Raw genomic sequence first — 13,546 nt, 5'->3', positions numbered from 1 at the left:
TCCAGTTCTAACTGTTGCTTCCTGACCTGCATACAGGTTTCTCAAGAGGCAGGTCAGGTGGTCTGGTATTCCGATCTCTTTCAGAATTTTCCAGAGTTTGTTGTGGTTCACACGGTCAAAGGCTTTGGCACAGTCAATAAGGCAAAAGTAGATGTTTTTCTGGAACTCTCTTGTTTTTTGATGATCCCATGGATGTTGGCAATTTGATCTCTGGTTCCTCTGCCTTTTCTAAATCCAGCTTGAACATCTGGAATTTCATGGTTCACATACTGTTGAAGCCTGGGTTTGAGAATTTTGAGCATTACTTTACTAGCGTGTGAGATGAATGCAATTTTGCACTCATTTTCTTTTCATGGAGTTCACATTTTAGTAGGGGAGGCAGGCAGAAAAGCAAACACAGGGTCATATAATTCCAGATAGGAATAACCACTGTACAAAAAAAAAAAAAAAATAGAAGTATCAATAGAACTCTTCAGTGAATGTGGAGTATCTGTTATCTTAGATGGTAGTCATTGAAGATAGGTGACATTTGAACAAAGTGCTAAATTAAATAAAGAATAAAGTCATAAAGATATTTTGAATAAAAATATTTAAAAGGGAACAAGAGAATGGTAAGAAATGAGTAAGAAGTTAATAGATGCCAGGTTACATAACTTAATAGGAATTTTGTGTGATAGGAATCCACTGGAAAACACATATGAAAAATAATTTCTGTTTTGGCAAAATCATTCTAGCAGCTGTTTGAGGAATGGGCTATAAGTTTGGGATGGAGAGACCCATTGATATGTTATTGCATAAGTTCTGGAGGCAGATTAAGGTGACTGAAATAGGTCACCTTCAGGGTACATGGAGTAGTTGGCTTTGTTATATATATATTTTTATTGATTTAAATTGCAGAAGAACAAAAGCAATCATTGCCTTCAGTAGAGTGTGAACATATGAGAGAACGTATCAGTTGTTCTCAGGCTTTATTGGCCAAAAAAGTCACATATGGATGCTTTGCTAAAACCCAGGTTGCTGGGTGGGCTGCCCTTCCTGGGTCTTACCACATAGGTCTCAGTGAGATCTCATCACTTGCATTTCTGAACAAGTTCCTACTGCTGATGCTGGGCCATGCTTTCAGGACCTCTGCTTTATAGGATGAGGAGGGTGATCCTACCACCTATGGGATGCAAAGTGTAACACCTTTACAATGACATTTTATTACAACTTTTCTTTACATTTTTATCTATTTCGTAGCTGTTGTGTCGTGTAATGGAAATTACTTATTGGTACGCTACCACAAGTGAATACATTTGCGAAACATGTCTTACTGGTAATAATGAATTAGAAGTTTAGACTCCATTCGATTTCACAAATGAGCTTAAATTTTAGTTGAGGTTTGTGTGTGTATTCATAGGTCAGGAGGGACAGTTGTTGGATAGTGGATATTAGAGATTGTAGAAAAAAAAATCTAGGCTTACTAAAATGGGTAATTATATCTCAGGTTATAAATACAAAAAAAAAAAAAGGCTCCATAAAAGCTTTGACTAAAATGAGAAAATTGAAGCTTTCTAAATATGGTTTTACTTACCTTTGATATGTACTATATTGAATATCTTAATGTGCTGTATTAAAATTTAGATTATATTATTTTTTAAATCCAAATCTACAGACTGTACTTCTTGCACATGATCAAAGTAATTAATACAAACTCACATCTACTGTAAGCCTTGAAGCATGATTATTGAACATAAAAATAAGTTTAACAACTTATTATAAAGACTACATAGCACACTTTTGCTACTTTTTACCAACTTTTTTGAGGATGATAACTCCAAGATCTGGAATGTGATGGAAAATGAGGATGTTTTTGCTGTTTCTGCTTAGTTACCAAGTTGTTATATCCTGTGGGAGGGACACATGGGGGTCTTGCTGTGAAGTCATCACGTCTTTCACGTGACTTTGATTTTGTTCTTCTGTTACTCTGGCTTTAATTGTTAAAAGAACATCTATGTAATCTATAGAAATACTGAATCACTATGCTGTACACTGAAAACTGCCATAATTCTGTAAATCACTAAACTTTGCTTGATAAAGAGTAAATAATTACTTAGATGTAACTAATGGGATATCTAAATTGTGACCCCCAGTAAGTGCCTAATATGCAGCAACTCAGGAAAATGACACGTTAAGTCTGGGGATGTAGCCACCTTTATATTTTGTTTTCAGTTTAATAAATGGTTACATTACAGAAGATATTTCTTCTATCAAGGCACTATCTTGCCTTTCCACTTTAAAAATATATATATTGGGGTTTAATAGATTTACAATGTTGCTATAGCTTCAGGTTTACAGCAAAGTGAATTAGTTACACATTTATCCAGTCTTCCCTTGTGGCTCAGATGGTAAGACCCTGCCTGCAATGTGGGAGACCTGAATTTGATCCCTTGGTTGGGAAGATCCCCTGGAAAAGGGCATGGTAACCGACTCCAGTATTCTTGCCTGGAGAATCCCCATGAAAAGAGGAGCCTGGAGGGCTACAGTCCATGGGGTTGCAAAGAATTGGACACGATTGAGAGACTAAGCACATACATTTATCCACTCTTCTTTAGACTCTTTGCCCATATAGATCGTTTCAGAGTACTGAGGAGAGTTCTCTGTGCAATGCAGGAAGCACTTATTAGTTACAGATTTTATATAAAGTACTGTGTATATGTCAGTCCCAATCTCCCAATTTATCCCTTCCCCCCAGGAGCCATAAGTTTGTTGTCTACATCTATGGCTATTACTGTTTTGCTGATTATTTTTATTTTTTTTTAACAGTAAAGATGATAGTCTGAATTAGTTCATATAGTCTCTTATTCACCTTACCTAAAATAGTTTTAAAATATTTACTTAATTCATTTTGAGCCCATGACCAGCTTTTCAAAATGGATACAAATGCTTAATATTATTACTTCAAATATTCAATTAGGAAAAAAGATGAAGTAAATTTAAATCACACATTTAACTGCATTAATCAATTTGGGTAAACCAAATGCACAGGTAAATAAGTGTTCTAATTGGTTTTGTATCCACAGCCCTGACACTTCTCTCCCTCCGTTAAAGTCTCTTGCAAGCATGGGCTTACAACTTGTTTCTTGACATATTTATGTACATCTGTGACATCTTATTATAGTATATCTTTAATTTGCTCCAATATTCCTATTGTATCTCTTTTAACTTGAAACATTCACCACTGAAGTTTTAATATAATACTCCAATTTGGAAGGTCTTCTTCAGTGGCTCAGTGGTAAAAATCCATCTGTCAATGCAGGAAACATGGATTCGATTCTTGGAAAAGGAAATGGCAACCCACTCCAGAATTCTTGCCTGGGACATTCCATGGACAGAGGAGCCTGGCAGGCTACAGTCTATGGGGCTACAAAGAGTCAGACAAAGTGACTCAACAACAACAACCGGGTTCAGAAAACGCTCAGGGTATTCATAGAAAAGTGAAAACTTGAGAACAAGTGCCCCATGAAACCACACTGCACGTATTTATTTAATTTCTGAATCGTCTGCTTTGAAAAATTGGTAATATTAACCATTGAAGGGGATTCCTCTTTTGTGTTCCTTTTACGATCCCAGCTTTATTAGCTTTTGTTTCCGTACACTGAATTTCAAAAGCCACTTAGCTGCGCACACTTCTAGTTTACCCCAGTCATTCTGATTTTACCATTCGTTTCCTTGGCAGGGACTGGCTATGGCTCCTTTCCAAAGTCAGCGAGTGTCATTACCTGGTGCTCCTTCTTTCTACCAGGTCTCTGCATGCCCGTTCCCTGCCAGTGCATGAAGCACGTCATATCTGACCCTCAGCACGTTTTCAGATTCACTCACAGATTAACCTTGACTTGCTTTGTAGTGACTAGAATTCAATAGAGGTCTTATGAGTGAAGTGAATCTGGGGCTATTTTTGTGTCCTAAGTACCAACAATGCATTCTCCTCACTTTTTCCCTTGGTTCCTCAGAAGCTGTTTCATGAAGTTTCATTGAATGTATGATCTAACTGTTAAAACGCAAACGGAGAGAGCAAATAACTTTTTTCTAAACATGACTGCATAAAGTTTTTCCTCATTTTGGAAGCAGTGTATATTAGTTAAATCTGTTAATAATTTACCACTCAAGTATTTCCTCAATCCATCCCTTTCCCCCATCTATATGAGGAAAAGCAGGTTACTTCCCAAGTAGAAATACCAGTGACTTCATTTGGAGACTTAGTGTTTTTGGTGTTTAGAAAAAAAAATGAAATTTCTCACTTTTTATTTGTACTTTGATTTGATAATTTAGAAAGAAGAATAATAATTCTAAGACAATGGACTATAGACATAATGTAAATGTATCTATGGACTTTTGAACATTTTTCCAGATTCCATATTATTTTCCAAAATAATCCAGATTCAACAAGTCAATTTTGATTAGTTTAAAACAAATAATATTTGCAACAGCTGTCCTTAGTTAAATTTCAAAACTTAATGGCTGTCCAATTAGTGTGTTATACCAAACGAGCACTCGACTTTGGAGAAACATGGACTAAATCATTGGTGGATTCTATGGAAAAATAAAACTTCTTGTAGCCCTGTTCATAATCAAATATCAACATTTGAGTAACTTTGCAGAGAATGTATTCAGACTTTTATTTCCTTAGATACTTAACTATGGCTTGCACATTTCATGTACTCAATTTTTATTTAACGCAAGCACATGAAGATATCTCTGATCACCCTTCTCTGTGTGAATTTCATTTTTCAGCTGGCACTTCGACATTCTGTTTGATGTATGCCAAAATAGACTTTGGTTTTAGCAGTGCTTATCAGTATTTCCCTTGGCATAGCATAGGTTTTTGCATAAGAACATGAATATTATATTTTGCCTCTTCTGTCCTATACAAATAAACACATATATTTAATTTTAAAAAGTTCTTGTATTTATGATACTAAATTTACATAAATATACCCTCATTATGCTATGCTAAGTCTCTTCAGTCGTGTCCGACTCTGTGCGACCCCATAGACGGCAGCCCACCAGGCTCCCCCATCCCTGGGATTCTCCAGGCAAGAACCCTGGAGTGGGTTGCCATTTCCCTCTCCAATGCATGAAAGTGAAAAGTGAAAGTGAAGTCTCTCAGTCGTGCCCGTGCCCGACTCTTAGCGACCCCATGGATTGCAGCCTAACAGGCTCCTCCGTCCATGGGATTTTCCAAGCAAGAGTACTGGAGTGGGGTGCCATTGCTTTCTCCGATACCCTCATTAGGCATGTCCGAAGTACTAAGGTTTAATGAGATACTCTTTGGATGAAAACCGACATTTGTTTTCACTTTTGTGTGTAAAAATAGACAATGTAAGAACTTCTAGAAACGTTCAATGGAGAACTGGCTTCTCAGAAAATTAAATGGCTTCCAGTTGCCTTGAATAACAAATGAGGTCCCCTGTGACTGAGTTTCTAACAAGGGCTTAAGTCTGTCTGTCTCTGTACTAAAGAAAAGCAAACCAAACAGTTTTCCTTTACTAAATGACAGCTTGTGGTCATCTCAATTTCCCTCAAACTTTAGACCATTTTGCTTCACCAAAATAAATGTCATTGTATTTCAAAATGTTATCTATATATTTACATGTCTGGTCACAAAATGAACATCTAATTATGTTGTGGTATTATTAAATGGAGTGTTGACTCATATGCGAGGTTTATAGTGATTAAGATGAATAGTTGGATGTCTCTGAAACAGACTGATTTGCTCTAAATAGCTGTTCACATTTCAAAGAGGGGATTGCTCAAGCTAAAATATAATCTCAACAAAAACAAACCTATTTACATTTTCTATCCTATCACTTTACTTAGAATAAACAGACAAGCAGTCTCCGTTACCTGCAGTGAATTATTTCTATAGAAAATAAGCCCAGATCATGAGCTAGTGCAGCATTTTAGACTGTTAAAAGGCTGGCTTGTTCCCTGACTATTTCATTTTGGAAAATGGGCAGCTTTACCCTGTAGCATCATGAACACAGCAGACATACAAGTGGTTCAGGTGGTTCAAAATGCAGGGTTTGGTGCTTACCATAAAATTCAAATCCAGTCATATGTCCTTCATCCATATCTGCAGGTGCTTGGTTATGAATCTTTTGTTAATAAAATAATTTAGAAACTAACCTTATGAGAAAAACAATATTCTTCAAAGCATACAATTGCTGGAATTGCTTTTATGTACAGAAAATGTTTCAACTAACTCATTATTATTTAGATGAATAGATGGTTTAGTTACCTGCTACACAAAATGTAATGGTCTGATCAGTTACTGCATTACCTTGGAGTCTGCTAGAAATGCAAAACCTCAGGCTGGCCCTTACATCTCCTGAATCAGAATAGACATTTTCATATCCCCCAGGCCCAGATGATTCTCATGTATGTTATAATTTAAGTCTGCTGTTTGACTCTTCCTGTCTTTAGAATTCAAACCTAAATTCTGTTCATCCCAAATCAATATTTTGTCCAAACTAATTATGTCTATGGGAGAGGATGACAACAGAGATTTTTGTCTGTTCATTTTAACTTTTATTCGATAAGCCTATATTAAGCACTGGTATGTCCTGGGCTCTGTGCTAGGTGTTAATTGTACGAAAGTGGCAAGAACACTTTCAAGCACTGTAGGAGTTCCACATCTGCTCGAAGAACAAACAGAGAAACGACTGCAGGCTGGTGTAACAAGTGTTTCTAAAAATTTAGAGTTAAGAAGTTCACCCCCACATGGCACAGATCATTTTTTTTAATTTTATTAGACTATAGTTGATTTGCAATGTCGTATTGGCTTAAATTGTAGAGCAAAGTGAAGCAGTTGTACATATACATACATCTGTTCTTCTTTAGATCCTTTTCCCATATAGCCCATTTCAGAATTTTGAGTTGAGTTCCTTGTGTGCAGCTTCTCATGAGTTATCTAATTTATATATAGTAGTGTGCATATGTTAATCCCAATCTCCCAATTTATTGCTCACATCTGTTTATTCCCTAGTAACCATAAGCTTGATGTCTACCTTCATGCCTCTACTGCTGTTTTGTAAATAAGTTAATTTGCACCTTTTTTCAGTTTCCACATATAAACGATATCATGTGATATTTGTCTTTCTGTGTCTGACTTACTTCATCAGTATGGCCATCTCTAGGTCCATGCCGTTTGATGTTTCATCAAGCGGCGTTATCTCATTCTTTTTATGGCTGAGTAATATACCTGTGTATATATGTACCACATGCTCTTTATCTACTTTTCTATCAATAGACATTTAGATTGCTTCCATGTCCTGGCTGTTGTACACAGTGCTGCAGTGAACCCTAGAGTGAATGCACCTTTTCGAATTACGGTTTATTTTCTCTGGGTGTTTGCTCAGAAGTAGGATTGCGAGGTCACATGGTAGTCCTGTTGTTAGTTTTTAAGGAATCTCCACACTGTTCTCCATACCGGATATCCCTGACAACGATATAGGATGATTCTCTTTTCTCTACAACCTCTCCAGGATTCATTGTTAGCTTTTTTTTTTTTTGATAATGGCCATTCAGACTGTAGTTTGACTTGCATTTCTCTAATAATTAGTGATTTTGAGCATTTTTTTAATATGCTTTTTTATCCATCTATATGTCTTCTTCAAAGACATGTCTATTTACATCTTCTGTCTGTTTTTTGACTAGGTTTGTGTGTGTGTGTGTGTGTGTGTGTGGTCTATTGAGCTACATAAGCTATATGCATATTTTGGAGATTATTTCTTTGTTCGCAAATATTTTCTCCTATTATAAGGCTTGTCTTTTTGTTTTCTTTATGGTTTCTTTTGTTGTACAAAGGATTTAAGTTTAACTATATGCCATTTTTTTTTTTAAAGTGGATCAAGAAAGAGCTTGCTGTGATTTTTGTCAGAGAGTGTTCTATGTTTCACTCTAAGAGTTTTACAGTGTCCAGTCTTACATTTAGGCTTTAAATACATTTTGAGTTTATTTTTGTGTCTGATGTTAAGGAGTATTCCAATTTTATTCTTTTACACGTAACTGTCCAGTTTTCTCAGCACCACTTATTGAAGAGACTGGAGTACTCCCAAGTTCATTCTATAAGGCCACCATCACTTGATAACCAAACCAGACAAAGATATCACACAAAAAAGAAAATTATATGCCTATATCATTGATGAATATAGATACAAAACTTGTCAACAAAATACTAACAGAAAAATCCCATAATACTTTAAAAGGATCATACACCATGACCAAGTGGGATTTGTCTCAGGGTTGCAAGGGTTCTTCAATATAGAGAAATCAAATTGATAAACCATATTAACAAGTTGAAGAATAAAAAAAAATTGTCATTTCAATAGATGCTTTTGACAAAATGCAACATTCATATGATAAAAACTCTCCAGAAAATGGGCATAGAGGGAATCTATTTCAAAATAATAAAGCCATATATGACAAATTCACAGCAAACACCATTCTCAATGGTGCAAAACTAAATGCACTTCCCTTAAGATCAGGGACAAGAAAGCATATCCACTCTCACTACTATTTTCGAGCACATTTTTGGAAATGCTAGCCATAGCAATTAGAGAAGAAAATAAAAAAGGAATCCAAATTGGAAAATAAGAACTATAACAGTCACTGTTTGCAGGTTATATGACACTGTACATGGAAAACTCTAAAGCTTCTAGCACGAAACTACTAGACCTCATACCTGAATTTGGTAAAGTTTCAGGATACAAAATTAGTGCATAGAAATATCTTGCATTCATAGCAACAAAAAGAATAAACACTCAGGAATAAACCTACCTAAAGAGGCAAAATACCTGTACTCAGAAAGCTATAAAATACTGATAAAATAAACAAAAAAAAATCAGAAACAGAGAGATATACCATGTTCTTGAATTGGAAGAAACAATATTGGGGAAATAACTATACCATGCAGTCTGTAGATTCAGTGCAATCCCTATGAAATTACTAATGGCATTTTTCCCACAACTAGGATAAAATTTTTTACAATTTGTATGGAAATGCAAAAGACCTGAATAACCAAAGCAATCTCGAAAAAGAAGAGCAAAGCTGGGAGAATCAAACTCTCTGGCTTCAGACTATACTACAAATCTACACTCATCAGGACAGCATGGTATTGGCAAAAAAGCAGAAATATAGATCAATGGAGCAGAAGAGAGAGCCCACACATAAACCTATGCACTTACGGTCACCTATTCTAAGACAGCCAAAGTTATTTTGAAGAAGCAGAAATAATTTGAAATAAAGGTCTACTGATAAATCATCTCCTAAAGATAAATAAATTTAAAAAAAACTCATATATTTGATGAAGACTATGCATAGCTAACAGAGAAGGCAATGGCACCCCACTCCAGCACTCTTGCCTGGAAAATCCCATGGATGGAGGAGCCTGGAAGGCTGCAGTCCATGGGGTCGCTGAGGGTCGGACACGACTGAGCAACTTCACTTTCACTTTTCACTTTCATGCATTGGAGAAGGAAATGGCAACCCACTCCAGTGTTACTGCCTGGAGAATCCCAGGGACGGGGGAGCCTGGTGGGATGCCGTCTATGGGGTCACACAGGGTCGGACACGACTGAAGTGACTTAGCAGCAGCATGCATAGCTAAATAGTACTATTGATTTATACATACATTTGTGTTTTTCAGATGTACATATTGTTACATATATGCATATACAATTGAAATATAATCTAATGTACTCACTTTGTATTTCAATGGACACAGTTTAAATTTACCTTTTACATGGTTTGATTAAGAGCGTTCAGCTGTATGTTGGCACTTGCCATGGGTGCTTGCCATCTATGTCCACAAGGATTAGACCATTTGTGCTGCTTGTGCAACTGCTGACCTTCAAAACCCCCAGAAGGGAATTCAGGGTGCTGAGCAGAAATGAGGCCCTCTGTGATCAGGGGAAAACTGGCAGAACAGGTCCTCAGACAGTTAGATATTTCTAGGAGTTGACTTATGAGCTTAGTTTTTGTATCTCCTCACATCTAGAAAAGAACCACAATGCTTTGTAGTGATGACTGTTCCCTGTGACTAATTGAAAGATTCACAAGGCTGGTAGAAACCTTCTAGAAAAATATGTGTGTGACCGTGTATACTCTCCTTTCACCAAAGTCACATATATGCTGTCCTTCCCCCATACCCCTTGGGAGCAGATCACCAGAGCTATCTGAAGTTTATTTGCCCCAAATAAAATTGAACTCGCAGTTCTCAATTTGTGATTTTTTTAAAAGTCAGCAGAACAAAAGGGTGAAATAGCTACCACAAAGTCACAGAATGAGTAACAAATCAAGTTGAGATTCAAGTTTATTTATGCAAATAAATAAACTTTTGCCTCACTAGAGCTAATTAGAGAGTCTTTAAGAATGAACACTATAATAATATTTATTTTTTTGCAATAGTTCTTTGGTTTTGCTTGTGTTGATGACAAACTTTTGCTTAGGAAATCACAGGCAATTTTTCAACAGCTTGTAATGCCGATAATCAATTTATCTCATAGCTGACATACTATAATCACAACTTTAAAATACTGCCTGAAGACATTCAATTTGGTAGAAAATTTGTGGGAAGTAAAAATAGTCTTCAGCTATGCATTCCACGATTTTAGACTGATGGTACTTTTAAAATAATTTTAAGGTTGAATTTTGTCTTTTAATTGGGATCAACTTTTAAAATGCAAACATATGACTTCCTATATACTAACTGTTTAGAGACATTTTAACTGTTGCATCCAAGTACCAATGGCATAAACTTGAGCAACTGGGCCCTTGAGCAGAAGCAGATGGCCTGTTTCAGACTTTGCAGCTTAGAAGCAAGTCTCATTTAATGGCAGCCAAAAAAGCAATGGACAGTGTTCAAATCTTGAATGCAAAGAACACTTTTTCTAGGGCTTATTTGGTAAACTCTGTGACAGTTTGGTATCTGAATATGCTAGAAAGAAATGATTTTAAGGTATCATTGAAACTTGTCCATTTGAATTAGATGATCCATTCTCTGTAATTAAAGCTAAGTAGTAGGTATCTGTCACAAACCAAATTAATCAAAATTAATTAAAAGACCTTGGAAGGGACATGCCATACTGATCTGTGTAGCATGACCCTGAAGAGGACAGTTTATTATATGAGAAAGATTTCATTGTCAAAAAAATTGTCATTCTGGTAAAATGCTGAATAAGGCAAGTAAGTTCTTCGGAGGGTAAAATGCCTATCAATTAGACATTAATTAGCATTCAGAGGGCACCATTTGATAAATGACTGCTTCCAGAAACTAACTTGTGCTATCTGCAATAGAAAAGCCACTCATTCAAGGTGAGGACATTGCTTTTAAGCAGCACTTTATTTGCTTTACTGTCTTATTTTATTCCTGTTTTGTTTAAAGCATGGCAGTGTGTGTGTGTGTTAGTCACTCAGTCATGCCTGACTCTTTGCGACCCCATGGACTGCAGCCCACCAGGCTCCTCTGTCCAAGGGATTTTCCAGGCAAGGATACTGGAACAGGTTGCCTTTTCCTTCTCCAGGGGATCTTCCCGACCCAGGGATGAAACACAGATCTCCTGCACTGCAGGCAGCTTCTTTACCACCTGAGCAATGAGGGAAACCCAAAAGCATGGCAGAGTGAGGTTAAATGTTTAGTCATGTTAGGTTTATGAAGAACCAAGCTAACATCCCTCAGTGTGTTTACTGTAACTCATCAGTGATTGTCCTCAGTAAAGACTTGTCAGAAAAAGTCAGGGCAGATCCAACCAGTGATACTGTGTACTGCAGTATCTAGAAACCACAGTTTCAAGCTGCAAAAGGATTCTGGACTCAGTGGTGCATGAATAACTCTCATTCATTTGTTTAATATACAATTTTAGTGGACTAATTTTTTAGGTTACTCTTTCAGCTTACCTCTAACAACATTTAATCTTACTTTTGTGTACTGACAATTACCTGCATGAGAGAATGAGACAAAATTGAAATATGATTTCTGTCCTTAAGAAAGCTTCCAAAAAAAGCTAGCGTCAGCTTGTCCTCATCTACTAAATATGGATCCTAGCCTTCCCTTTATTTTCCTTTCCATTAAAAAAAATATGTATTTTTAATTGAAGGATAATTGCTTAACAGTATTGTGTTGGTTTTTTTCATCTTGTGCCCTTTTGTATCAATTTATTTTATCTTTAAAAATTATAATTCTATTTAAAATTTTCCAACCTCATTTAGATATTATTAATATATAACATATGTAAGTTTAAGATGTGCAGCATGATAATTTGATACATGTATCAAATGTGGTGAAAAAATTACCACAATAGGGATAGTTAATACTTCCACCCCCTCAATAATTCCCATTTTGCTTTGTGTGATAACATGTAAGATTTATTATCATATAGACTTTCAATTATGTAATGCCATTAACTATAATCACCCTGCCACACATTCAGTTCAGTTGAGTTCAGTAACTCAGTCGTGTCTGACTCTTTGTGACCCCATGGGCTGAAGCTGACCAGGCCTGCCTGTTGGGGGCCGGCGTGAGGCACTCCACCCATGACAAAGGTCATGAGGAAGGAGGCTCGACATACGCAAAGGCGGGATCGAGCCTCAGGAGTCCCCCTGGAAATCCTCGAGCATCTACCCCCATAACCAGAGCCTGCCTACTTTACTACTTTGTGCTCTCCCCTACACCTCTGACTTTACGGGGGGCTGTCCCCCACCACCTCTTTCGGAAAAGGAGTTAACTTAGAGCTCCAGTTAATAATAATTCCTGGGTGTGATAGGAGTGTTTCAACCTACAAACTCCTCTGAAGGTTCTCTAGCCTGCCTGACAGGCTTGTCCGGCCACATGTGATTGCTCACAGCCTCCCAACCGTGAGAGGCACGAGATGCTTTAAACCTTCTAAAAACAGGTTCCTTAGAAAAGTTAGAAAACTATTAGTATAAGTATAATGGGCTGATTAGAAATTGTATTGGTGAAGGGTTTTTCATTTGTTGAGCCAATGTTTGTTGCTAAGTCTCCACATCCCCTGCCCTTACACACATTAATGAATATATAGAAGAAATAAGTATTAACCTTTGATATTAATCACATTAGACCTTAGGCTAAGTAAATTCTTTCCTTAAACCCACTACACCCTCACCCTATAGGAATGTAACTTTATTTGGGTGGCGTCTGTTTTAAGAATAATCACCCTTGGAGAAAAAAGTGTTGTGGTTGACTGACCACTGTCACAAGGAGAGGGTCGTAAATTGTCAGCAGGCCCCCCCCGGCCAGAAGATGATGTAACACCCCTAAGACCTCTGTATACATTTGTGTAAAGCACTTGACTTTAATAAAAGTCAGGACTGCTGATCCCACGTGACTTTTGTATAACATCTCGGTGTATAAAAACAGACTCTGGAAAATAAAGAATTGGGATCAGTTCCTCGAAAGACTGGTCTCCCCATGTCGCTCTCTCTCTCACTCTGGCTGAGTCTCCATCTGGAGCGCGGAACCCGCCATGCTTACTAATTATGCCTGGGC

Source organism: Bison bison, unplaced genomic scaffold (assembly GCF_000754665.1).
Source record: "Bison bison bison isolate TAMUID 2011002044 unplaced genomic scaffold, Bison_UMD1.0 scf7180017864233, whole genome shotgun sequence".
In the NCBI taxonomy this organism is placed as follows: domain Eukaryota; kingdom Metazoa; phylum Chordata; class Mammalia; order Artiodactyla; family Bovidae; genus Bison; species Bison bison.
This window is presented reverse-complemented; position numbering follows the sequence as displayed.